This window comes from Giraffa tippelskirchi, chromosome 3, assembly GCF_054371585.1.
Source record: "Giraffa tippelskirchi isolate mGirTip1 chromosome 3, T2T-mGirTip1v1.2.pri, whole genome shotgun sequence".
NCBI classification, from domain to species: domain Eukaryota; kingdom Metazoa; phylum Chordata; class Mammalia; order Artiodactyla; family Giraffidae; genus Giraffa; species Giraffa tippelskirchi.
In genome coordinates this window covers 87,341,781-87,369,533 of record NC_137277.1, presented here as the reverse complement: position 1 = coordinate 87,369,533, position 27,753 = coordinate 87,341,781, and the positions used below count along the sequence as shown (strand labels likewise).

The window sequence follows — 27,753 nt, the reverse complement described above, 5'->3', positions numbered from 1 at the left end:
TCCTCTTTCTACCCCTAGCATTATATATTTAAAAAATTCCACGGAGAATATTTTGGGCTCATGTGGTATTAATCTCTGAGAAAAGAGACAGATTTGAGCGACACAGAGCATTCTACATTCTCAGGAGCGAGAGGAAAGAGCCCATAGTTTTGTTGTAGTTGTTCTGCATCTTCTCATACTGAGGAGTATAATTAGTGTTGGTTGTTACTGCTTATCAGTATACATTCTCTTTCCTTCCAGTAATAGTGCTCCACTTTTCCTCTAGGGAGCTACTCTGGAAGAACGTAAAGGAGCAAGAGAATGAAAAAAGAGCCTATTTGAAGGCAGAATTGATTGAAAAATAAATAAACAAAGGAAGCCTCTGGATGCTCGGCTTATAACTTCAATAATCTGTGTGAGTCATATATTTAAAGGAGAACCTAGGTATGCATGTGTGATGCCAGTGCCCTCCTCTTCTAACCCTCATAAACTCCCTGGATGAAAAAAGAGGACGTATTGCTGTACAAGCTGTTAAAAAATCCAAAGTTTCCACTGCTTCACAATTACGTATAGATTAGTTTAAAGTATTCTACAATATGATTCAATCCATTATCCAGTATTCCCTCCCTCTCTGTGGTTAAAACATTGTATTTGTCAGCTCAGGGCTGCTGTAGCAAGGTGCCATAGACTGGGTGGCTGAAATAATAGACATTTATTTATAACAGACAGTCTGGAAGATGGAAATGCAAGATCTGGGTGCCAGCAGAGTTGGTGTCTGGTGAGACCTCTCTTCCTGGCTTGTAAACCTGTGTGATTGTCTCACTGTGTCCTAACATAGCCTTTTCTTTGTATCAATGTAGTAGAGAGAGAAAGAGAGAGATCTCTGGTGTCTCTTCCTCTTCTTATAAGGATCTGAGTCCTATTGGGTTAGGGCCTCAATCTTATGACCTCGTTTAATCTTAATTTCCTCCTTAAAAGCTCTGTCTCCAAATATAGTCACCTTGCAGTTAGGCCTTCAACATATGAATATTGAGAGGAGGACATAATTTAGTCCATAACAGATATTCACTGCTAACTAAATATCCATGTATTCCCTGCCATTTCCCAGGCTCCTTATGGTCAGTCGGGGTCATATGACTAGTGGTGGCCAATCAGCTGCAGCAAAAGACACTTCTGATTAAAGATTTTAAAAGCTTGGTGCACGACCTTTAGTTCTCTCTACTTTTCTCTTTATGACTCAGAAGCCATATATTCCAGTTAGTGAGGTACAAGATGACATGGCCTTCATTAGCGTGGATCTTGAAATGACTGTGCTGCAGCAACCCTCCCTGTCAGCTTGCACTGGACATATATCTTGAATGAGAAATAAGTCTTTGTGATATTAAGCTTTTGTGATATCAGGGTAAATTTGTAGTTAAGCAAAACCTTGTGTTTCCTAATTCTTAATCCTTACCCTTGGAATTACTAAATAAATGGAAAGATAGTTCATTTTCATGGATCTGAAGTCTTTATTACTGTTAAAATGGCAATACTCCCCAAATCTATATATTCAACACAACTCCTATTTAAAATCTCACTTTTTTAAAACAGATTTGACAAGCTAATCCTAAAATTCATAAGGAAATACAAGGGACTCAGAAGAGCCAAAACAATATTGAAAAAAGAACAAAATTGGAGGATACACATTTCTCAATTTTAAAACTTACTACAAAGCTACAGTAATCAAGATAGTATGATACTGACATAAGGCTAGATATATATGTATATGGAATAGGACTGAGAATCCAGGACTTCCCTGGTGGGCCAGTAGTTAAGAAACTGCCTGCTAATGCAAGGGACATGGATTCAATCCCTAGTCTGGGAAAAGCCCATGTGCTGCAGAGCAACTAAGCCCATGTGCTACAGCTCCTGAAGCCCATGCACCCTAGAGCCCATGCTCTGCAACGAGAGAAGCCACTGCAATGAGAAGCATTGCAACAAAGAGTAGCCCCCACTTGCTGCAACTAGAGAAAGCCCGCATTTAGGAACAAAGACTCAGTGTAGCCAAAAATTAAAAAAAGAAAAAAGAAAGTGAGAAGCAACTCACAGATTGGGAGAAAATATTTACAAATCATATATGTAATAAGGGTCTTATATGCAGAATATATAAAAAACTTTTACAACTCAACAATGAAAAGAAAAAAATCAATTTAAAAGTGGGCAAATGATCTGAACAGACATTTCTCCAAACAAAAAATTAAAATGGCCAGTTAGCACATTAAAGATGCTTAACATCATTAGTCATCAGGGAATGCAAATCAAAACCGTGGTGAGATAACCACTTCACACCCACTAGGATGGCTGCAAGAAAAAAAGGAAAAAAATTTTGGACAGGATGTAGAGAAATTATAAGCTTTGTACCTTACTAGTGGGAATGTAAAATGGTGCAGCTACTTTGAGAAATGGTTTGGCATTTCCTTAAATAGTTAAACATAGAGTTACCACGACCCAACTTTCCACTCTTTAGTTTATACCCAAGAAAATTGAAAACATATATCAACAAAAAACCTGTACATGGATGTTCATACCTTATTATTTATAAAAGCCCCAAAGTGGAAACAATCCAAATGCCCATCAGTTGTTAAGTGGATACACATGTGTTCTTTTTTTTTTTTTTTTTAAGATTTGTTGTTTATTTGTTTATTTTATTTTTGGCTGGGTGGATCTTCACTGCTGTACCTGGGATTTATCTAGTTGCAGCGAATGGGGGCTACTCTTTGTTGCATTGCACAGGCTTCTCATTGCAGTGGCTTCTTTTGTTGTACAGGCTTTAAGGTGCACAGGTTTCAGTAGTTGGGGCTTCCAGGCTCTAGAGCATGGGCTCAACAGTTGGGAGCATAGGCTTAGTTGCATGTGGGATCTTCCAGGACCAGGGATCGAACTGGTGTCCCCCGTACTGCAAGGCAGACTCTCAACCACTGGACTACCAGGGAGGCCCCTACACATGTGTTTTTAAGGCCTCCTTAATTTCTGGAATAATCTTTACCTGACCCGAACCTAGAGTCAGCCATTTCTCCAAGTTCTGGTATTTTTCATTAGTGAATTTAGAACCCAAGGTCTGGGCACTAAGTGTACTCATTGCTATTGGGCTAGTTGCTTCTAGGTACTATCAATGGATAGAGCTGGATTTTCTCATTTTAGTTCTAAAAATACTGCATCCTAATTTATAAATTTATACTCTATCTACCCACCCCTTACAGTCTTCTGTGAATATTTATGGATTTCCCTTGATGGAGTCCTATATACCAGACCCCCAAGGAAGCAGACTGCATGGTCATCCATGAAAAATGGTGGAACATGCAGTAAGAATGAGAAATAAGCTTTTGTTACTGTAAGCCTTTGGAATTTGGGATCATTTGTTACAATCAGCCTAATCTAGCCTAATCTGACTGTTACAGTAATTATGCACAAAGCACTGCACTAGATCCAAATAGCCATTTTAATATAAGTAGCAGGAAGTATTAGGAAGTTAAAATCTTGTTTGCTTTCACATAAATCTGTAAGGCATCAGCAGAGTAGAAGTCCCATCAGAAATTTCAACCTAGCCAAATTTTGTAAAAAGCATCTGGTACTCAATTCTGAAATAAGAAGGGCCAGTTTCTATATAACAGAGGTTAAAACTCTAGGAGAAACAGGGTAACAAGGGCCATGTTTTCCATATAAAAATCTCTTCACTAGAATATGAGGACTTCATGTCACTGTACAGATTTATCAAGAAAACAGAATTCTTAATAGAGCCTCAGGCATCTGCTCATATCATGGAGGGAAAGCACTCCCAGAAGCAAGTAGACAACATTTGCCTAGAACCTGCTATTATTACATTCTGTGCATATGGTAGCTAAAAACTCATTAGTTCTATAATTCTGGCTGAAGTTGGCAAGCCACCTCCAGAAATATTTCATACAAGCAAAGTGACAGAAGGCAATTTCCTTTGTTACAGGATGAGCTGGTTAGGGTAGTGGTCATGCACACACACAAAAATCAACCAGATAAGAGTGAAACTACTCTTATGAAATTTATTCACAGCTTCTAGTAAGTCAGTTTTCATGTCACTGGGCTCATGTTTGTTATCTAAGAATGCAGTATTGGTCTGACTTACATAATTTCTTTCAAATAGGATTAGAAAATATATTTCAGTAGCCACCATGTTCAGTTCAGTCGCTCAGTCATGTTCGACTCTTTGTGACCCCATGAACCGCAGCACACCAGGCCTCCCTGTCCATCACCAACTCCCTGAGTCCACCCAAACCCATGTCCATCAAGTCGGCGATGCCATCAAGTCATCTTATTCTCTGTTGTCCCCTTCTCCCCCTGCCCTCAATCTTTCCCATCATCAAGGTCTTCTCAAATGAGTCAACTCTTCGCTTGAGGTGGCCAAAGTATTGGAGTTTCAGCTTCAGCGTCAGTCCTTCCAGTGAACACCCAGGACTGATCTCCTTTAGGATGGACTGGTTGGATCTCCTTGCTGTCCAAGGGACTCTCAAGAGTCTTCTCCAACACCACAGTTCAAAAGCATCAATTCTTTGGCGCTCAGCTTTCTTTATAGTCCAACTCTCACATCCATACATGACTACTGGAAAAACCATAGCCTTGACTAGATGGACCTTTGTTGGCAAAGTAATGTCTCTGCTTTTTAAGTTGGTTGGTCTAGGTTGGTCATAACTTTCCTTCCAAGCGGTAAGCGTCTTTTAATTTCATGACTGCAGTCACCATCTGCAGTGATTTTGGAGCCCAGAAAAATAATGTTAGCCACTGTTTCCACTGTTTCCCTATCTATCTGCCATGAAGTGATGGGACTGGATCCCGTGATCTTAGTTCTCTGAATGTTGAGCTTTAAGCCAACTTTTTCACTCTCCTCTTTCACTTTCATCAAGAGGCTCTTTAGTTCTTCTTCACTTTCACAGATATATATTTATTTTGTAGAAACAAAAAACCAGAGCGTAGTCACTTTGTTTTAACTTTCCTCCCACAGCCTCAGTTCCTTCTGGAGGGAACTGTTTGTTTCCCTCCCCAGAGTACCATCCGCATCCTCTTTCTTTAAGTAAAAATGTCCCAGTAATACGTTGAGGCTCCCTATGACCCTTCAAGAGCTGATCCCCACCCTTATCCTCAGGCTCTAGTGATGAATACAGGACCCGAACTTGACCAATTAGAATATCAATATATCCTGTCCTCATAACTGGTTCTGAGACATGTACGTGACTCAACTTGGGCCAATGAGAGGCTCCCTCAGGTTTTGTGCTGAAGTATTTACAAAAATACTCTCTTTCCAGTGGATCGAATGCAAGCCTGGAATTGTTTTTGGAATCTTTGCTACCACTTCAGCGGAGCCTGTCAGAAAATGCACCTGTAGAGGAAAGCAGAACTAAGAGATTCCTGACTTTATGTTTTGTGTACCTGGATCCAAATAATCTCAAATCCACAACCCTGGGCTTTTTTCATTTAGATAAGTCAGTAAATATCCTTTTTACATTTAAACCAGTTGAATTTCTTTCATTGGCAGCCATAAAAATTCTGACTTAACTGCACTCACAGTTATAGGACAAACAGCCAGAAAAATATAGTCCTCCCTGGCCTTACTTATCTCAATGACAAGTCATTGAGCCAGAAACACAATACAAATAAAATTTCTTCCCAATATAGTACATTTTCCCAAAGAATCTCAAAGCATTTACAACCTCAGAAAACAATACCCTGGAACAGAAGAGACACTTTGAAAAGAAGACCTAACTCTTGTTCATCGAGTTGAAAATAACATCAATCTTTTCTTGAGAACAGGCTATGTACCAAGAACTGTACAAAGTATTTTATCGCTTTACTTTATTTAAAATTCACTATTTTATTAGGTTAGTGTTATTATGCCCACTTTATAGATGGGGATGTTGAGGCACAGAAAGATTTATTTTCCTGAAGTGATTCAGCTCAGAAATGACCTCTCCAGCATTTAAATTCATGTCTTTCTGGGTCAAAGTCTGTGCTCTTTTAAGCAACATTGCTCATCTCTTTACTTATGCTAATTTTATGTCAATAGTAGCCTTTCTATCAATACTTGCCCACTCACCACTGACAACTGGCCTTCTGCCTCCTGAAGTCCTAGTTGTATTGTGTGAATCAGAAACGGACACCTTACCTGGGCAAGGTAATTAGATCCATTCATTTGGATATTTAAATGTGGGACTCAGAAGTATATTCACTCAGTGGTAGATTCTTGAGCTGAAAAGGCATATATGTTACTGGTAAGATGTACTTTTTTAATGTAAGGAACAATATGGTCCTACACCTTTAATTTTTTCCGTAATTTACTCATGTTCTCATGTATACTTTTCCAGGATCTCCCCTGTGAGAATTTCCCCTTGAATTGTCCAAGACTCTCAGGGGCTTTCTTGGTACAAAATGATCCACTTAGTCAAACCTCAAAAAGAAAGAACTGGAAATGTGATTGGTTCTCTAGCAGTATCAGTCTTGTACCTGCTACATTGCATTATATTTTAGTGCTGATCTCATGCTGGCTGGTGGATGCCTGCCCATCTCAGTTAGCCTGGACTCTCATACTTGGCATCCAAGATCAAACCTTGGTTGACTTGCATTTACTTATACAACACAATGCCGGGAGAGCTGGGTCTCACAGAGAATCCAGCTGTCAGAAGCTTGTGTTTAATCCAGGTCACCAGTTTAAACTTGCCCTTCCCTCTTGGTGCCACATTTTTTGGAAGCTGTAGTGTCCTGTTCTACCTGAGGACAGGCCCATGTTGGTTGACCTTGATAGGCCATTGAACTTTAATTCTAAAAACAGAAGGTCTCTGCTCTTCTGTCTCAAGAAATCTTTTCATTAAGAGAAAGGTGCTAATGGCCTTTACATTTGCATGATTAAGGAGGGTGCATTCAAAGGATTCCTTCATTAATAATGAAACTCCTGGTTTAGTTATTGTCTCCACCCAAGAACACAGCCATGGCTAAAAGAATTTTTAAAATGGTACCTCACCAGGCACCCTATGCCATCTTGAGTCAGAGGCTTGACAAGTTAATTAGTAAAGCAGGCTGACTGACAGAGAAAGAGATTGACTTTCTGACTTCGCCTAAAGCTCCAGTTCTGATGCCTAAGATCTTGTTATTCTTCTGGCCCTTCCTTAAGTTCCACCCGTGTTAGTAAGGGACCACCTCTGTTTAGGAGTTCATATTGCAGGTCAAGTTTATATTCCAGGGGAAGGCAACTTCATAGTACAAAGGGCTAATAAAAGATAATTATTTCCATAATGATTAATATGAAAAATTAACATACATTTCCAGAAGGTCACCCTCTCTTCACCCATTAACTGCCACAAACATGTTAAATAACACTCCATTGTCTTGAATAAACAATAACAGAATAAAGAAAACTTTGTGTAACCATTCTTGAAAATGTTAATAGTGAACTTGATGCAAGAATTGCTGAATGTTCTATGGAGAACACGAAAAGCCGGAACTATAAACACTATTTGGTGAAATGACCAGTTATGTAAACGAGAAATGGGGCAGAGGTCTGTCGGTATCCCCTACTGTCCAGTCTGCGTGTATTTTGAGAGCCAAAAGCGGTTGGGAGACAAGAATTTTTTCATAGGCTTGATGATATATTATATACTTATGATATATATCTGTATTTTCTATGTATTTCAAATAACTCATGATTTTAAAGCATATATATTTATTTGAAATACATAGAAAATACAGATAATAGTACTCATAAGCCTCCCAGATTTAACATATTTTCACTTTTTGCTCCATTGTATTAGTTTCCTAGGGCTGCTATAACAAGTTATCACAAACTTCATGGCTTAAAACAACAAAAACGTGTTCTCTTACAGTTACTCCAGAAGTCCAAAATCAAGATGTCAGCAAAGTTGGTTCCTTCCAGAGAGGCTCAGAGGGAGGATCTTTGCCATCCCATGGTGGCGGCTGCCAGCAATCGTTGGTGTCTTCTGCCTTCTCTCTTCTTCTAAGGAGACAATCAGTCCTTGTTATCCATGGGTCCTGTGTCCACAGAGTCAACTGACTGCAGATAGAAAAATATTCAGAAAAAAAAATTTCTAGAAAGTTTCAGAAATCAAAACTTTAATTTGCCACACAGCCTGCAACTATATACATAACATTTACATTGTATTTACAACTATTTACATAGTGTTAGATATTATAAGTAATCCAGAGATGATTAAAAGTATACTGGCAGAGGATGTGTACAGGTTATACGCAAATACTACACCATTTTATGTGAGGGACTTGAGCATTCCTGAATTTGGGTAGATACACAGGAGGTCCTGGAACCAAACATCTGTGCACACTGAAGGATGACTACATTTGTCCTTGGATTTAGGGCCTATCCGAAATCAGGATCTCAAGATCCTTATATTAATTTCATCTGCAAAGATCCTTTTTCCAAATAGGGACATATTCTCAGGCTTTTGGTGGAACACATCTTTCCGGAGGTGGGGGCACTGTTTAACCCACTACAACTATTTACCTTAACCCTTACAAATAAAATGGCACAGATATCATTGAAATTCCTTCCTCAACCTTCTGTTTCATTTCATCCTCATTTGTAACAATAATCCTAAGTGTTGCTGCTATGTATGTTTCAATACTTTTACTACCTTTATATCTGCAAAGGATTTGCAGTTGTTTATATACAGACACTACCTTTACAAGACTAAAAGATTTCTGTAAATGGCAACACTGTGTCCATTTTTTTTGCAACTTTTTTTTTTTACTGAACGTCAATATTTTAAGATTTACCTGTGCAGATACATGCAGCTATGATTTACTTATTTTGACTATGGCATGAATGTCCACAGTTTGTTTATCCATTCCTCTACTGGAAGACATTTGGATATTATTATGATTTGGATATTATAAACTTAGTGGTCACAATCATTCGAGGATGTATCTCCTATCCTTGTATATACACACATGTGAGAATTTCTCTAGGGTTGATACCTTGAAGTGGGATGGATAGATTTTTTTTCCCTCCATTTTTCTATTTTCTTGAAGGGAATATGTAGATGTTAACTGTTGTTTCTTGAAAGTTTGCGAACACTAGGGTATAAACTATCTGCATCTTACTCTGTTTGGGGATGGGCTTTTTTTTAAACTATAATTTAATTTCTGTAATGACTGGGAGTATATTATAGTTTTAAAATTTCTTTTTTAAATTTTGTTTTTTTTTATATTTGTCTGGAAAATTATTCACTTTATGTTTTCAAATGTCTTAGTTTATTGCTGTTCATAATAACATGGAATTGGGATTTTATAAGGGCAAAAGTTTGACTATTGGCAATTTCATGTGACGACATAAAAATTTCTTGTGGCTTTAAATGTTCTTTCTTCATTTATAATCATGAGCCCCTTTCATTACTAATACCATTATTTGTACGTCCTGTATATTTTAGGTTTATTACCAAATATCTCTCTATTTTATTAGTCTTTCAAAATATAAGATTATCTCAGCTGTTTCTTCATTTTTTATTTCACGAATTTCTAGTCTTGTTTATATTTTTCCTTCTTGCTGCCATCTTGTGACCTTTGAATTTACTCTTTTGCTCCTTTTCTAGATTCTTGAACATTGATCTCATGGCTTTTTAACATTTCTATTATCTGATATATGTACATTTAAGGCTATTCTCTCCTAGATGCATCCAAATTTTAATAAAAGATATTTTCATTGTCATTTGATTCTACATATTTTTTATTTCTATCTTAAATGTTTCTTTGAAAAGGAAATTATTTAAAAGTATACTTTTTAGTATCTATAATACAGGAGGGTTCTGTTTATTTACCATCTTTTTAATAATTCATTTAAAATTTTATTTAGAGAAAATACATTAGTTATATAGTACTTCTCTTTATGGCCTAATGTATGATTTGTTTTTGAGGAAGTTTATGTGTGTATGAAAAGAATGGGTATATTATGATTTTCATGGTTAAGTACTGTATTTATATGAAGCTGATAATTGTGTAGTTCAAGCCTTCTAGAAGCCTATTGATTTTTTTTGACTCTTCAATCTATCAATTTTAGATATATGTATTAAAATCTACTATGATTCTGGATTTGTAAACTGACCCTGTTCATTTTTGCATTTCATATTGTGAAACTTGGCTTTCAGGCATATGCAAAGATGACAGTTATTTTCTCTTTGCACCCTGTGACATGTGGAATCTTAGTTCTCCAACCAGAGACTGAATCCACACTCCCTGCATTGGAAGCATTAAGTCTTAACCACTGGACAGCCAGGAAAGTCCCTCTCTTAGTACTTTTAAGACATTAACTCCACTTGCTTCTGACCTCTATTTTATTGTCTATCCAGTTGTTGATTCAATGTAGACAACCTGTCTCTCCTTATTGTTGATTTTTCCCTTTGTCTTTAATGTTCTACCATTTCATTATGATGTTTCTAGGTAGATTACCCTACATGGAAATCTTACAGAGTCCTCAGACTATGGCTGCTGCCACTCAGCACCTGTTCCCTAGGCCAATATCCTGGCTTGTCTTGACCCTGAGCTGTGGGCTTCCCTGGTGGCTCATATGGTAAAGAATCTGCCTGCAATGCAGGACACCCAGATTTGATCCTTGGGTTAGGAAGATCCCCTGGAGAAGGGAATGGCAACCCACTCCAGTATTCTTGCCTGGAGAATCCCATGGACAGACAAGCCTGGTGGGTTACAGTCCATTGGGTCGCAAAGGGTCGGACACAACTGAGTGACTGTCACTGTCACTGAGCTGTTGGCAACTTCTGGCTCTTATTATTCTGGCTTTGAGTTTTTGCTTTATTTCCAGAATTCATCATTTTATTTCTCTTAATTTTTTCTTTATTCATTTTTTTACATTAAAATGATTTAGTAATGTTTTATCCAGAATTTTTATGTAATTATAGTGGGAAGAAGTTCTAGATGTCAGCTCTGTCATAAATACTGATGAATCAGAAGGCTCTGAAACCCCCTTTACTCTTCTATGAGATCAGGAGAAAAAATACGGAGTCAACTGCTTTCCACTAAGAGCCCAACACTGAGAATCAGGGGATAATATTCTCTTCCATCCAAAATCCCCGTCTGACTTTAGATCAGTATACTTAAAAAATGTGATGACTTACAGAGTAAAATGTTATATAAAATTAAGTGAAGCCACTGTGAAAGAATATGTTATTATTTACATTTTATAGGGGAGGAACTGGCGCTCAGAAGCTAAGTAACTTGATCAAAGTTAGAAACATAGTAAGTGGAAAAATTAAGATTTTAAGCTATGATCCTGAGAACAAAGCCCACATTTCCCCTATTATGTTGCCTCCTAGGAAATTGTAATCTGCATGACAAGAAGACATTTTAGAAAGGTAAAAATTAAAGAATCAAGATATATTTAAGGGCTAAGCTGTGTAGCATAGAAAAAATTATAAAAGGAAGATATCAATGTGGGATATATATTATATATAGATATATATCACTTCACTCCTGTTGAGAGAAATCAAATAGCTGCATGTCAGTTGAATGCATTCCTCACAGATAGGATTACCTGTCGAGAACAGTTTTGGAAGAGCTCAGCAGATGGCATTCCAAATGAGCGATGCCCACATGGGCTATGAAGGCTATAATGGATTTCAAACATCTATGTCTGTCTCTCTGGCAAATGACATTGCCTTGAAAAGGTGGATTTTTTTTTTTTTCTTTGTCATTTGGAGGCTGTATCTACTTGTAAAGAGAGGCACATTTGCCTTATATAGATTGGATCTAAATCTGTGCAGACACATCAGATTGTGTGTGTGAGTTGACCCAATTGTATTGGGTGATTCTGAGGTTAGAGGTACTCTAGCTGATTTTTTAAAATTAATAAACTAATTAATGTGGCTTTTAAATTATTTTTGTCTGTGCTGGGTCTTTGTTGTTGTGCATGGGCTTTCTTTAGTTGTGGTGAGTATAGGCTACTCTTAATTGCAGTGCACAGGCTTCTCACTGCAGTGGCTTCTCTTGTTGCAGAACAAGGGCTCTAGGTGCATGGGCTTCAGTAGTTAAGACCCATGAGCTTAATTGCCCCATGGCCTGTGGAATCTTCCTGGACCAGAGATTGAACCTTTGTCCCCTGCATTGGCAAGTAGTTCTTAACCACTGGACCACCAGGGAAGTCCACTCCAATTGATTTTTTTTACCTCTAATATTTGCCTTATTTCTTCATAAGATAAAAGGATCTGATTTCCCAAGCAAACATGCCATTTCCTGATGTAAAGCTGATGTTAAGTGATGTCTCAGGTTTTAATTCTAATGCTTTAAGTTGTATATAATAGAAAAACCTAAGTGAAAGTGGCTAAACAGTAAGGAATTAATTTTTCCACATAGGAATTTTGGAAGAGAGTGATTTGAGGTTGGTCAATTTAAGAGCTCAAATATGTCATCAAAGTCTAGCTCTTTCCATGTGTTCTTGCTCCATCCCCAGTGTGCTGGTTTTTGTTACCTTGCTCTTCTCATTATGGTTCTAAGATGGCTGCCTCATCTTCAGGAATCTTTCCCTCACAGAGCAAAGTAGAGGCATCAAAAAGGGCAATTTTTCCTCACAGGGAGAGGAGAAACGCCCAGAAGCTACCACTCACTCCAGAAGTTTTTCTCATAAATCATTCGCTAGAAGTGCCTCATACACCCATTCCTAAATAATCAATGGCAAGAAAAATGGAATTACACAATGGGTTTTGCTAACAGAGGCTCATTCTTTGGGGCTAGAGAGGGCTTATTTGGCCATGATAAGGATGAAGCTAATCAGGGTTCTACTGGTAAGCAACATGGGAGCGACCAGCTTTCAATAGAGAAGCAACAACACTTGCCACATGTATGTCTTGTTGGGCTGGGAAAATGTGCTAACAATTATTACCTTGGTCAACTGGTTGAAGAAGGTAATTGTCATTATTTATCCACCAAAGAGCTGTGAATAATATTTTGTTTTTAACCAGAAATACTTTCTCTTTTTTAGTTCATGAAGCTTGAGTCTGTAATACTAAAACAAAACAAAACAAAACAAAAAACTATAGTTTCGTCAGCCCAAACACCATCTTTTTTCTTTAAAAAAAAAAAAAAATCACTGTACCTACTTCTCTGGCCATAGAGCTGGGCATATGACCCAGGATGGCTGTAGTGATTGGTCTGTGATGGGTACATGGCTCGGGCTAGGTCAAGTGTCTTTCTCAAGATTTTTCTAACTGGAGATGATAGAAAAAAATAATTTTTTTTTTTTTAAGGGTTAGGGTGGGAGTCACATACAGAAATATAAAGCCTGGACACAAATGTAGCCATGATTCTAGATGATAGTTATAGGTGTCCTGAAATAATGAGAACACATGCAGGGAAAAAAAAAACAGAAGCAAGTTATGGGGTAGAAAGGAGGACAGAAAAAGGAACATTCCTACATTGTTTGTGAGAATGTAAATTGGTGCAGCCACTATGGAGAATAGTATGGAGGTTCCTTAGAAAACTAAAAGTAGAGTTACCGTATGATCCTGCAATCCTACTCCTGGGCATATAGCTTGAGGAAACTAACTTGAATAGATACGTGCCCCCCAGTGTTCACAGCAGCACTATGTGCAATAGCCAAGACATGGAAGCAACTTTAATGTCCACTGACAGATAAACGGATAAAGAAGATGTAGTACATATATACAATGGAATACTTCTCAGCCATAAAAAGAATAAAATACCATTTGTAGCAACACTGATGGACCTAGAGATTACCATATCAAGTGAAGTATGTCAGACAGAGAAAGACAAGTATCACATGATATCACATATGAGAAATCTAAAAAGTGATACAAATGAATGTATGTACAGAAAAGAAGCAGACTTACAGACATATAGAAAACAAATTAATGGTCACCAAAGGGAATAGCTGGGGATTGGGAGAGGTAAATTAGGAGTTTGGGATTAACATATACACACTACTCTGTGTAAAATGGACAAACAATAAGGACCTACTCTATAGCACAGGGAACTATACTCAATATCTTGTAATAACCTATAACAGAAAAGAATCTGAAAAAGAATATATATATGTGTGTGTGTATGTATATGTGCATGTCTATATAACTGAATTACTTGGCTATACACTTAAAACTAACACAACATTATAAATTAACTATACTTCAATTAAAAAGAAAGAAAGAAAAGACAGAGGCACGGTAGTGTTTGTTTCCTGAACCTTTCCTTTCTGTCTTTTTTGAGGTTTGGTGTTTTGAACCAATACATTCTTTCTTATTTAAGCTAATTTGAATTAGATTACTCTCTAGCGCAATAAGAAGAGTCCTGACTAAACAGAGTCTTTTAGTTATCTAAACTATATAGTTGAGGGGGATCAACATTCAAATTGTACAATAGGGACATTGGGTCAAGGTCCAATCAGGAGGCAGACACCACAAAATAACTTCAACAGAGGAAGTTTAATATAAAGAATTATTGACCATAATAGAGGGTCAGTGTAACAAGGGAATGGGTAGCAAAAGATAAGGAGAATTCTAAATAATACAGGAATAGCAGATGTAACGGAGCAGCCACTATCCAAGGGCTGAATTAGAGTAATGATGGAAGAATCTGCCAGTCCCTCTATACTGATAGTCAGAACATGTTGGAGTGTGCAGGGTGTATGACTTATTGGATGGCAGAAATTTCATGGACAGAGGAGCCTGGTGGGCTGCAGTCCATGGGGTCACACAGAGTCAGACACAACTGAGTGACTAACACTTTCACTTCACTTTCAAAGGTATCTTACTGGAATTCCTTGAGAACCTCATAATGTACTGAGTCTGGGGTCCAAGAATAAAGATTGCCTTACTTGAACCTGAAGAAATATGCATCTTTAAGAGTGTTTCAGGATAACTGTTTCTTATTCAATTTCTTTTAGCAGTCAAAAAATGAGACTCAGGGCCATTCAGTTCACTTTAGGTTGTTTCATAAACAAACAACTCCAACAGAAGATTGTCATAGCAAAAATTTTGTTGGATAGCCTATCCTCTTCCATGAAGGACAGTATAGTTTCTCACAATCCTTTGGTTTTTTTGTTAGTCTAGGGCTTAGGAAAAAAACATTCTCCCTTACAGAGAAGAGGCTACTGTGTAAGGGACACGACACAGGTTCTAGAGCTGGACGGCCTAAGTTTGAAACTTCATTGGCCCTTTCCTATGTATGCGATCCTGGATGGTTAAGGGTACTTAACCATTCCCTTTCCGATTTCTTTCATCTATAAACTGATTATAATAATAGTTCTCCCCCAATGGTTGCTTTGAGGGTTGAATGAGTTAATACACTCACTTGTTTAGAACGATTCTGTGCCTCCTGGTAAGTGGTTGATAAATGGTAGCTATTATTATTAAAATCAGACCCTGGAAAATACAACCACCAGAGGGCTATAAAAGAAGACAAGGTTAAATTATTTGCAAACCCAAACTCGCTTGAACTCTAATTCTTGATGTTTTTGTCTACCAAAAGACCTCTTCTGAGTGGGTAAAACAGAGAGAGAAGAGAGGAAAGTGAGGACAGACACACACACAGACACACACACCATGGTCCTTCATCAACCGTTTTCTCATCCCTTAGTAACCAAGTGACCTGTTTCTGCTCTGTTTTCCCATGCTCCTGATTAGGCTCTATTTGGCTAAAGAACCCAACATTCTTTGATTTCTGTAGCGAAGTCTAGGTCAGTGTCAAGGAGACTCTCTGTTCTCCTCAGCTGACACTGTCTGAGAAGAGAGCAGCTCTGTTCTGATTTTATTATGTAGCAGATGATTGATAAAGTGAACAACCCTTGTGTCAGTTTAAATTATGCCCTCTGTCCTGTTCCTAAACAAAAATTTGCTGAAAATCCTCTATTCAAATCCTATGCTCAAAAATACTCCCCCATGAAGCTTTTCCTTCTATTCATAGACCCCAAAATGCAAGTGTGACTAGTGGTGGAGGGTAGAGTCTGGGAAAGGGAAGGCCTACTGCAACAGGGAGCAGGGTCATTTGCTGACTTGAAGTGGCTGTGTGAATTTCAGCAGACAGAACAAAGCCCCAAGAGCAAAAGTGAGGGGCAGATTTTGGCTGACTGTAGGTAACACTTCCTGATAGAGTGACTCTAGAACAAGAGGGGCCGCTGTACTAAGTAGAGACTTCTCCGAAATAGAACGTTCAGGTACAAGTAATGGATGCTGCAGAGCAGATTCCTGTCTTGCTGGGGAGAACAGATGAGGTGACCTCTAGACTTTCTATGATTCCACTACACTTGATGAGCAAAGGAACAGCTGTGCTTTGACAATCAGTCTTAAAGAGAGCTACTGGATCATGGTGACTTGTTCAAAGTCTCGGGCATAAACCAATTCTCATTTGGGTATCCTGACTCATCAGACATTGTCAAGGCTTTCATTACTTAATCCTCTCAGTAAGCCAGTTATTTAAAAAAATTTTATTTATTTGGCTGCGCTGGGTCTTAGTTGTGGCATGTGGGATCTTTTGTTTGTTTTAGTTGTGGCATGCAAATTCTTAGTTGCGGCTTACAGGATCTATTAGTCTGCTGACCAGGGATCGAATCTGGCCCCCTGTACTGGGATCACTGTCTTAGCCACTGGACCACCAGCGGGATTACTTGTTGACCACCAGTATCAGTTATTATTTCACTTTTACAAAGGAAGAAACTGAGGCTCAGAGAATTTAGGCTGCTAGTCTTAATTAAAATTCAGTCTCATCTGTCTTTGAATGTCAAAGAATGTCTTTGACATTCTTAAATATGTTACTAAACTGAAATATTGCTTAAAAGATGCTATACAAAATTAAGCAAACTTTAAAGGTAGTCAAATAAGTTCAGATACAAAATTTTGTTACTGTGTCATAAACAACAAAATCTTGATTTTTCTCATTTGCTTTTCAGGAAAAGAAAAAAAAAACGTTTTTCCTTCCCTCAGTTTTAAAACTTTCAGGCCCATGGCAGGGTATGAATAAATTGTTCTTTAAAAATCATAGTGGACAGCACAGTGTTTCTCTCTCCTTTTGTATGTGCTAATTCAGAATTTTGAGTAGTATGACTTCCATGTCTTTATTACATCGATTTTTCTCCACTATCTTCTTTTCTTGCTCTTTGTTCTTTCTGCTCAGAAACATATATCATGTTCTTATAGGGGAGGAAAATTTTTCCTTTCCACCCTTCTGGGTTCTGTGGTTAGTCTAATAATTAGATTGACATAAAAGACCCTAATGCTGGGTAGAATTGGGGGAGGGAGGAGAAGGGGACGACAGAGGATGAGATGGTTGGATGGCATCACCAACTCGATGGACATGGGTTTGGGTAGACTCCGGGAGTTGGTGATGGACAGAGAGGCCTGGCATGCTGCAATTCATGGAGTCGCAAAGAATCAGACACGACTGAGCGACTGAACTGAACTGAACTGAAAACAGATTAACAGGAGGAAAACATTTTTTTTTTTAAATTACAGGCATAGGAGCCTCACAAAAGTATGAGGCTCAAAAGGCAACTTCCTTCAAAAGAATCTGGGGAATATATATATTCATCAGATTCTTTATATATATATAAAACTGAATCTTATATACATATATCTCTCTCTGAAGAATATATTACATATATATATATATAACTGAATCACTTTGCTATATACCCCAAACTAGAATATATTATATATCTGAATATATATATAAATGAATCTTATATGTATATCTGAAGGCTATATATAACTGAATCACTTTGCTGTACACCCAAAACTAACAGAACAATATAAATCAACATATGTTAATTAAAAAACAGCAGCCAGACAACTAAGACACATACTATCCTGAGGTGAAGAAAGAGACAGGGGTTTGGAGTTTCTAGGTGGTGGTGGTGAGGAGGTAATTTCTGGAAAGGTGAAAGGAGGAAATACATGGTAAATAATGAATGCCTTGTTACAAACTTAAGCCTCTCAGATGAAAAAAAGTTATTTCTGGTAGTGATTCTCTTCCTGGTTCAGTTACCCTTTCTAGTGAAAATTTCCTTTATAAATATAGATTTTCCCCCCACAAATGGGAAATTTTATATTTACTTCCAGGAGACCCAGGTTGGATCCCTGGGTCAGGAAGATCCCCTGGAGAAGAAAATGGCAACCCACTCCAGTATTCTTGCTTGGAGAATCTCATGGACAGAGAGCCTGGAGGGCTACAGTCCATGAGGTCACAAAGAGTTGGATGCGACTAAGGGACTAACACTTTCACTTTCTTTAGGTAGTTTTCAGGGAGGAGAGTGTTGAATAGCTTTTCTTTTCCTGAGATTTCTGGGCCTTCAGCTAAAAACAATCTGCAAGTCAAAGTGGCATACTTTGAGGTTACATGTTTTCAACACCTTCACTCTCCTGGGCTGTCCAAAGTCTGTGTCTAACCACTTTGTTTCTTTTCAACCAGAAAACATTTACCCAAGTAACCCAGTTACTAATTCACTCAATTAACTTCCTCCTTCATCATTTTGGTTTAAGTGACTTAATTGGTTTAAGTGACTTCTTTGCTAAATCCTATAGTTTTACAATCTGTTCTGGCTAAACTGCATCTTCAAAAATACTTTTTAGCTTAATAAAAACACTTTAAGTATTACACTTCTTAACAGAACAGAACCATTTAAAATTATCTGTGATGAAGATATGGGCTTTCCAGGTAGTGCGGTGGTAAAGAAATCTCCTGCCAATGCAGGAGATGCAAGAGATCCCTGGGTTGGGAAGATCCCCTGGAGCAGAAAATGGCAACCCACTCCAGTATTCTTGCTTGGAGAATCCCAGGGACAGAGAAATCTGGCAAGCTACAGTCCATGGGGTCACAAAGAGTTGGACACAACTGAGTGACATAGGCATACTTAGTCTGTATACCTCGCTTGATTCATGTTCTCAAAAATGGTGCTATTTATAGAATTGTAAGTTGACTCTGATTTTTCCCTTGAAAGTCATAGGAAGGAGATGAAGCTTCTAAGAACTGAAGCCCATGATTTAATGAATGCTACTGGGCTTCCCAGGTGGTGCTGGTGGTAAAGGACCTGCCTGCAAATTTAGGAGATGTAAGAGATGTGGGTTTGATTGCTGGGTCAGGAAGATCCCCCGGAGGAGGGCATGGCAACCCACTCCAGTATTCTTGCCTGGAGAATCTCATGGACAGAGGAGCCTGGTGGGCTACGGTCCATAGGGTCACACAGAGTCAGACACGACTGAAGCAACTTAGCATGCACTCACGCACACACACAGTGAAACTGCACAACTCAGATTGGGACTTGGACCTACTGTCTTTTCATTGAAATCACACACCTGGTCTCAGAACTTAATGAAGCGCAGGCTCTTTATGTCTTGTCACAGGAAGAATTCAGTGAAATACAAAGTAATAAGTGAGAAGTGGATTTATTTAGACAGATACATATTCCACAGACAGAATGCAGTCTGTCTCAAAAGGTGAGTACAGCCCAGGAAGAAACATACTCTACAGACAGAGTGTGGGCTATCTCAGAAGATGAGAGACCCCAGAATATGGGGTGGTTAGTTTTTATGGGGGCTTCCCTGATAGCTCAGTTGGTAAAGAATCCACCTGCAATGCAGGGGACCCCGGTTCGAATCCTGGGTCAGGAAGATCTGCTGGAGAAGGGATAGGCTACCCACTCCAGTATTGTTGGGCTTCCCTTGTGGCTCAGCTGGTAAAGAATCTGCCTGCAATGTGGGAGACCTGGGTTCAATCCCTGGATTGGGAAGATCCCCTGGAGAAGGGAAAGACTACCCACTCCAGTATTCTGGCCTGGAATTTTTATGGATTTGGTAATTTCACAGGCTAACAAGTGGGAGGAATGTTCCAACTATTTCAAGGGAGGGGCAGAGATTCCCAGAATTGACCCACCGTCCACTTTTTGATCTTTTATGGTCAGCTTTGGCACTCATGGTGCCTGTGGGTGTGTCATTTAGCATGCTAGTGCATTATAATGAACGTACAATGAGGCTCAAGGTCCACTGGAAGTCAAATCTTCTGCCATCTTGGGCCCAATGGGTTCTAACCAGCTATGTCCTAACCTCAATGGCTGTGTTATTCTTTTAAAGATTGTGCCCTGCTCCCTTCCCTCCTGTTTCATTAGGAATTCATTAAAAAGACATAGATGTGAAACTAAAAGAAAGCTTAAAAATCAATCAGAGACTCTATTTCTTCCATCTTACAAATATGGAATAGCAAGCTCACACTTCACAATCACTAAATCATATATTTAATGCTTAATAGTGTATAGTTTTCAAAAATACATATAATCCAAATATCAACAGTAATTTATGACATCCAACTTCAATTTTCATGATAACAACATATAAACACACTATAAAAAGTCTTTTTTAATGTATCTCATAATTTGTTCCCTATTTTTACTGTAGCAAAGCAAAAATTGAAGGATTGTTACACCTGGAGCAAAATAAATAATTTCTAAAAGAGATTCTGAGAAAGCTTCTTGGGAAAGCAACTTTAAGGAATATCTTGGGGAGAGTTTTGGGTACCTGCTCAGGAAATTTGTTTCATTGTCCAACTTCCTACCTTTATAAATCAAATTAATGGTGTTGGATTGTGGTATAATAAAAATGTATGTTTGGACTTTGTCCCCAGTTTCTGGCACAGAGCTCCTAAAATGCTGGGAAATTTCCTGAATGATAGGAGTGTTGTTTGTTATTCATAAGGTGCCCCTTTCACACATATCAGAGTTTATACTAATGAGATGATTCAGGGTCGGGTATTAGAGGGTTGGAACTTTCAGCAAACCTCCCAGGGAGGGGGTGGAGGTTGGAGATTGAGTTCAATCACCAGTGGCCAATGATTTAATTAATCTCACCTATTTAATGAAACTTCAATAAAAACTCTTAAACACTGAAATTCAGAAGTTCTGGGTTGGTGCCTTTGATGTGTTAGGGAGGAAGACATGAAAACTCTGCACCCTCACCTCCAATAACTTCCCTTTTGGATCACTTACATTTCGCTGTTCCTGACTTGTATCCTTTATAATAAAGCAGTAAACAAAAGTAAGCCTTTTCCTAAGTTCTGTGAATTACTGTAGCAAATTATCATACCTGAGACAGGGTAATAGGCTTCCCTGGTGGCTCAGATGGTAAAGAATCCATCTGCAATGCCGAAGACCTGGGTTTGATCTCTGGGTTGGCAAGATCCCTTGGAGGAGGGCATGGCAACCCACTTCAGTGTTCTTGCCTGGTGAAGCCCCATGGACAGAGGAGCCTGGTGGGCTGCAGCCCATGTGGTCACAAAGAGTCGGACACGACTGAGCGACTAAGCACAGCACAGAGAGAGGGTAATGGGAACCGCTGAGTTTGTAGCCAAGTGCAGGTAGTCTGGGGACCAAGGACTTGTGGCTGGCATCTGAAGTGGGGATGGTCTTTTGGAACTGAGCCCTTTACTTGGGTCTGCACTAACTCTGGATAGTTAGTGTCATAATTGAGTGGAATTGCAGGACACTGGGTTCGTGTGGGAGAATTAGAGAATGGTATTGGAATGACAACAATTGGTTGTTGGAAAGAAACCATACATTTGTTGTCAGAAAAAAAAAAACACATGGATATATGCAAAGTTTGTGTCCCCTCAGAGTTCAAATGTTGAAATTCTAATGCCCCAATGCGATGGCATTTGCAGGCCTTTGGGAAGTCATTATTAGCTGATGAGGGTGTTGCTCTCATGAATGGGATTATAGTAACCTTATAAGAAGATGAAAGGACCAGAGCTTTCTCTTTCCACCATGTGAGACTACAATGGGAAGCTGCTACTCTGCAATCCAGGAAATTGTTCCTACTAGAACCTGACGGAGCTGGTACCCTAATATTAGACTTCCAGCCACCTGAACTGTGAGAAATAAATTTCTGTTCTTTATAAACTACCCAGTTTATAGTACTTTGTTACAGAACTAAGACAGGATCCATTTTTTCCCAACTGATCAGATGATGCCACCTTGTAGCACTTGTATCACTATAATGAACTGTTTGTTTTCCTGTCCATCTGACCCACTGTGAGTACTTGGAAGACCGAATTGGGCTTTAATGCATCTGCATTCCCAAAGCCACATATCATAGACAATTTCTAAGTTCTGTGGGCCTACATCATGTACAATTTGGGGAAGAGAGGATTTTTCAAAGGAATATAGAATTCGGTGAGAAGAAATCACAACAAATTACAGATATAAAAAGCTGATAAATACCATCAAATTTATAAAAATGAAATATTTTTATTTATTAACTGCTTGACACATCTCTTTAATGCATTTTTTCCTACTTTTTTGGCTCTTATTCTTTGATCACCTCCTGTGACAACATTTATAAGTGCACTTTCTACAGTGATTAGAAGTATAATTTATGCTTTTCCCTAGTGCGGTTGATCAACATATTTTCTATTCTTGATCATTTTAAAAGGCTTCTTTTGCGGCTTCCCTGGTGGTCTAGTGGCTAAGACTCTGTGCTCCCAACATAGGGGGCCCAGGTTTGATCCCTGGTCAGGGAACCAGATCCCACATGCTGTAACTAAGAGCCTACATGCTGCAACTAAAGATGCTGAATGATGATGAGTGAATGATAGTTGATCAGTCATGTCCAACTCTTTGTGACTCCATGTGAGAGTACAACTACACGACTGTAGGCTCCTCTGTCCATGGAATTCTCCAGGCAAGAACACTGGAGTGGGTTGCTATCTCCTTCTTCAGGGAATCTTCCCAACCCAGGGATTGAACATGAGTCTCCTCCATTGCAGGCAGACTCTTTACCATCTGAGCCACCAGGGAAGCTTCAAAGATCCTGAATACACAACTAAAGATCCCACGTGCCACAACTAAGACCCGGTGCAGCCAAATAAATAGATATTCTAAAAAAATTAGCTCCTTTCAGTTTCTCAACTCATTATTGATAAGTTGTATATATGTGCATACGTGCTTTTATAGGAATGTGGTTGAATTTGGGAAAATCTCTACAAACTTTCTTTCATATGTGGATTGTAATGTCTCAGACATTTCAAGTTATACTGTGCAGTGAATAATCTTAAATAGTCTTCAAATTGACCATACTTGTATTAACCAGTATATATTATCAATGCCTCTGCACCTTCAGGACACAACAGAAGGTGAGCTGGAACAAAGAAGGGAAAAGTGTTCCTACCAGCCATTCCTAAGAGGAGATGGCAGCTATAACTTAACTGCTCACTGAAATGACTACCAACTACACATACTTATCCCACTAAATTAAAATATGCTCTTATCTTCCCTTAGTTGAATCTCTGTAATGACCACAGGCTCTCCAGAGTCATCAGACACAAGAAAAACTTATGACAATAGGGATGTCAGATTGGAAAGAGATAATAGTCTTAACTAATTGTGGCTAAAATATTTTACTTCTGCAAATTTTGTAAAAATTTATGATCAATGAATATATTGCTAGATGTAGCCCTGGAAGAGGTCCTTGAAATTTTAAGTCCCTGAAGATCAAGCTTTTTTCACTTCATATCAAATTCTCTATTCCCTAACACGGTGCCAGGCACAAAACAGGTGCCTAACAAGTACCTTAAGAGTGCATGAGTGAATGAGAGAGTTCATCTCTGTGTAGCCTGTGGAAGGGCAGTAATGATAACATAGGAAAGAAAGGAGTGCCTCACTTAAGTGCTTTGAGTTAATTATTCTAAGTCAGGGATTGTCTTATCTTTCCTTTTAAACATTTATTCCAATGTAGTAAGAGAAATGAAAGGTTCCTCTGGTTAAAAACAGTGAAGTGATTAAATCCTAACAGCTCTGAAAATAACTTTTACAGCACATACCTCATAGTTTCTTCTTGTTGCATAAAAGCAGAGTGGACTGGCAAATCTACTGGGAGATAAGGAGGCCTTCCAATTCCTTGCTGAGCTGATTCTGAATATCCCACTAGTCACTTAGCCTTATCACCCTGGTGAGTATCTCTATAATTTGGAGCATTCTTTAAAAACTTAGATATGATGAGGTCTTTCTCATGTTGAGGTCAAGGTTTAAGTTTTATGTTCATCAAATTCCAATGTGAAAAGAAGCTTTTTAAAAATTTAATTGGCACTCCTAGGCACCATCAAGAAAATGCCTTCACAAACTGATTAAGGAACATTTCTGATCATGAAAATAACCAACATTTCCAAAGCCTGAAAGAATAACTTTAAGAGTTCATATAAAAGCATCCCCCATCCTAATAATTTAAGCCACTACATCCTAGCCGGAAAATGAGCTATTTGTTAATATTATAGAGTATGGTGTGTATATCTATCTATCTATCTATCTATCTATCTATCTATCTATCTATAGTTGTGTGGTTTACTTTTTCTCTTACAGCCTCAGTTCTGGGTTATGCCCCAAGTTGTGACTTAGAGGGCAAGTGGTCGTTACTTCATTGGAAGTCAGAAGTAGGTTTTGGAGTTGACTAGCAAGAACATGTCCAAAATTTGAGAAACTAAAGCTAATAAAAGTAGGCTATTTATATGGCCAATAAGCACATGAAAATACGCTCAACTTCACTAATTATTAGAGAAAAGCAAAACAAAACTACAGTGAGATATCACCTCACACCAGTTAGAATGGCCATCATTAAAATGTCTACAAATAATAAATGCTGGAGAGGGTGTGGAGAAAAGGGAATACTCCTACACTGTTGGTGAGAATGTAAATTGGTGTAGCCACTGTGGAAACAGTATGGAGGTTCCTCAAAATCTGGAGCTGTTATATAATCCAGCAATCACACTCCTGAGCATGTATTCAGAGAAAACTCTAATTCAAAAATATACATGCACCTCAATGTTCATAGCAGCACTATTTACAATAGCCAAGACATGAAGCAACCTAAATGTCCACTGACAGATGAATGGATAAAGAAGATGTATAGCTATTTTTATCCACCCTCTCTCTCTCTCTACACACACAATACATATATACACACTGGAATATTACTTGGCCATAAAAAGGACGAAATAATGCCATTTGCAGCAACATGGATGGATCTAGAGATTATCATACTAAGTTATATGATATCACTCATGTGGAATCTAAAATACGATACAAGTCAACTTATTTACAAATAGAAACAGATTCACAGATAAAGAAAACAAACATATGGTTACCACAAGAGAATGTTGGGGGTAGGGAGGGATAAAATAGGATTTGAGGATTGGCAGATGCGAGCTACCATGTATAAAACAAACAACAAGGTCTTACTGGATAGCACAGAAACTATATTCAATATCTTATAATAAGCTATAATGAATATGAAAAATAATATATATATGTATAACTGAATCTGTTAGCTTGCTGTACACCAGAAACAAACACAACATTGTAAATTAACTACACTTCAATGAAAAAAAAAATAGAATAGGCTATTTAAAAAATAAGAAGTCACAAATAGGAGCCGTGGGAATATACCCAGGTTAGAGGCCAGTTCTGCTGGGTGGGTATTTGTAGTTTATCCAATATCAGGTAGTCAGTCACCCCTCCTTAAAAATCTCACATGGGCAATGTTTACTGTCATTGATGTTTATACACAGCATCTGAAACTCTCTCCTACTTTGGGGAACAAATATTATGATATGAGTCTCAATAGGAAACAGTGCCTATTTCTCACTTTAGAGGCAAAAAATGCCAGATGCTTATTCCCAAGCTTCCTTATTGGAACGTTATGCCACAATATGGGTAAAGCCAACGAGAAATACCTGCCTCGGGGACCCAAAGAAATATATATTGCAGAGAGTCTCCCTTGATAGTGGCATCAGCAGCAACACCAAGTGGGGAGCAGCTTTAGGTGACGTGCTTTTGGCCAAGGTCCCGGCTGCTTCCTGCCCTCCCTATTCTTAGCCGTTTTTCATTTGTGGGAATTACCCAATATTGTTTCAAAAAATGTCTTTCTCACACACTCCCTTAATTTGAAATCAGCCAGAATTAGTTTTTGTTGTGTGAAACTTGTGATCGAATTGTAGCTCTGACATCACAGTCACATGTAAACTGGTATTTTAGGGGGCCTGAAGGGCACTTTGAAATTTTGAGTAGTTTTCTTAAGCATTAAATATGACTCTATCCTGCATTTAAACCTTAGCAAGGATGCTGACATCTATTTTGATCATTGATCCTCATTGTAACACTTAAATAATTGGTGCACATAGCATAAAACCAATTTTACATCTTAGAAAACGGAGGCACAGTGAACCAGAGCGCTCTGCCCAAGAAGCAAGTCTACTTGATGGCAAAGCTGAGAATGTTGAAACCCAGCCCTAGATCTTCCCCTTCTTTCTTTGCTAAATCTTTATTATGAAAGCCAAAGAAAAGCAGAGAGAAAGGTCCAGGATCAGAAGTCGACTCATATAAAGAACAGAAAAGTAAAACTAGCATCAAAATGACTTGAGGCAGCTGCTTTTGTCAAGGCAGCCCCTCAACTCAAAACGGGACCTGAATGCATCAGAAAGGGTTTTCCATTTCCTCACTTGTTTTGTTGCAAAAAAGACAAATCAAGAGATTACGTCTTTTTCTATGGCCAATTTAGACTGTGACCAATTGTGAAGGGCAGTGATGAAATAATCAATCATCAATTCTCTGTGTTTAAGAATAACCTCTGTCAGATTATCTTAAGGGGAGCAATTACTGCTAAAAACACAGTCATGGAGTAGTAATCAGAAAGGCTTTCTCTAATACAATTCCCAAAGGAGATATTTGTACTGAATAACATCCTTAAAGCAAACCTACTTTGCAGAATACATTGCAGTTTCCTTTTAATGCTTCTGTTTTTATAAAACTCAACTCTGTAAAAAGTAACTTGAGCAATCATGGCTCCCAGGATATCAACCCCCAAACAGTCATATGCATCTAATGAGAACTTCAAGGAACGTTCCTTAATTTGGAAGAGGTACTGTCTATAGGCAATGACTGTAGTTATTGCAGGCAACCACTGAGAATTCAGCTGTTGTGTTAAAAACAAAAGGTCGGATTCCATCTTGAAGTTTCTCACAGATTATGTTCTATTCACACAGACAAATAACAAAATGCTTTGGGAAGTTATTTTTTCATGTGCGTACTGCTTTAATTCCAGTTTTTCTCTATTTAATTCCAGTTTTTCTCTAAATTAGTTTACAGATGTGTGGCTGATACTTTATATCCTCCATCACCCCACTGCAGATAATAAACTGCAGAATGAGTGCAATGCAGAAAGCAGCCGCTGCCTCTGGTTATCTGTGGAAGGCTAGGGAATAAGTCTGGCAAAAGGGAAAATCTAATTTTTTTTTCTTTTTAATAAAGCTTTTATTTAAAAAGTTTTGGATTCACAGAATTATTGTGAAGATAGTGTTACCAAAAGGTGTGGGGGTCTGGCTGCTCACCACCCAAAAGCCAATAAACAGGCCTGGTTGGAGGAAAGGAAAGCTTGCTTTGTTTCAGATACTGGCAGCTAGGTGGGGGAGGGCTGACGTCTGTCCAAAGGTTGACTCCCCATTTACTGACAACCAGTGGGGCAAGAGCTTTATATACAGAAGGAGGGGGCTACCTGCAGAAATAGCACAGTTAGCTCTGACAGTCATCTTGAAATTGGTCATCGGTGGTCTGACATGGGGTGGGGGGCAAGGACTGTAGGGTCCTACTTCAGTAGTACAGAGTTCCCAGATACCCAACACTCAATTTCCCCTATTTTTAGCATCCTACATTTGTTACCATTAATAAATCAATATTCATATATTATTATAAACCAAAGGCCA

The 27,753-nt window shown here is 38.4% G+C and overlaps 1 long non-coding RNA gene across 1 annotated transcript in view; it reads right to left on the bottom strand.

Moving 5' to 3' along the window:
• Positions 1-6,148: 6,148 nt before the first annotated feature.
• LOC145541423 (uncharacterized) overlaps positions 6,149-27,753 on the bottom strand; it is a 30,663-nt gene continuing 9,058 nt past the window's right edge. Inside the window, exons 2-3 of the long non-coding RNA XR_014079000.1 lie at positions 7,858-8,047; positions 6,149-6,231 (exon numbers count right to left, since the gene is read on the bottom strand). This is a non-coding gene — a long non-coding RNA (uncharacterized LOC145541423). The remainder of the gene's footprint in view (positions 6,232-7,857; positions 8,048-27,753) is intronic.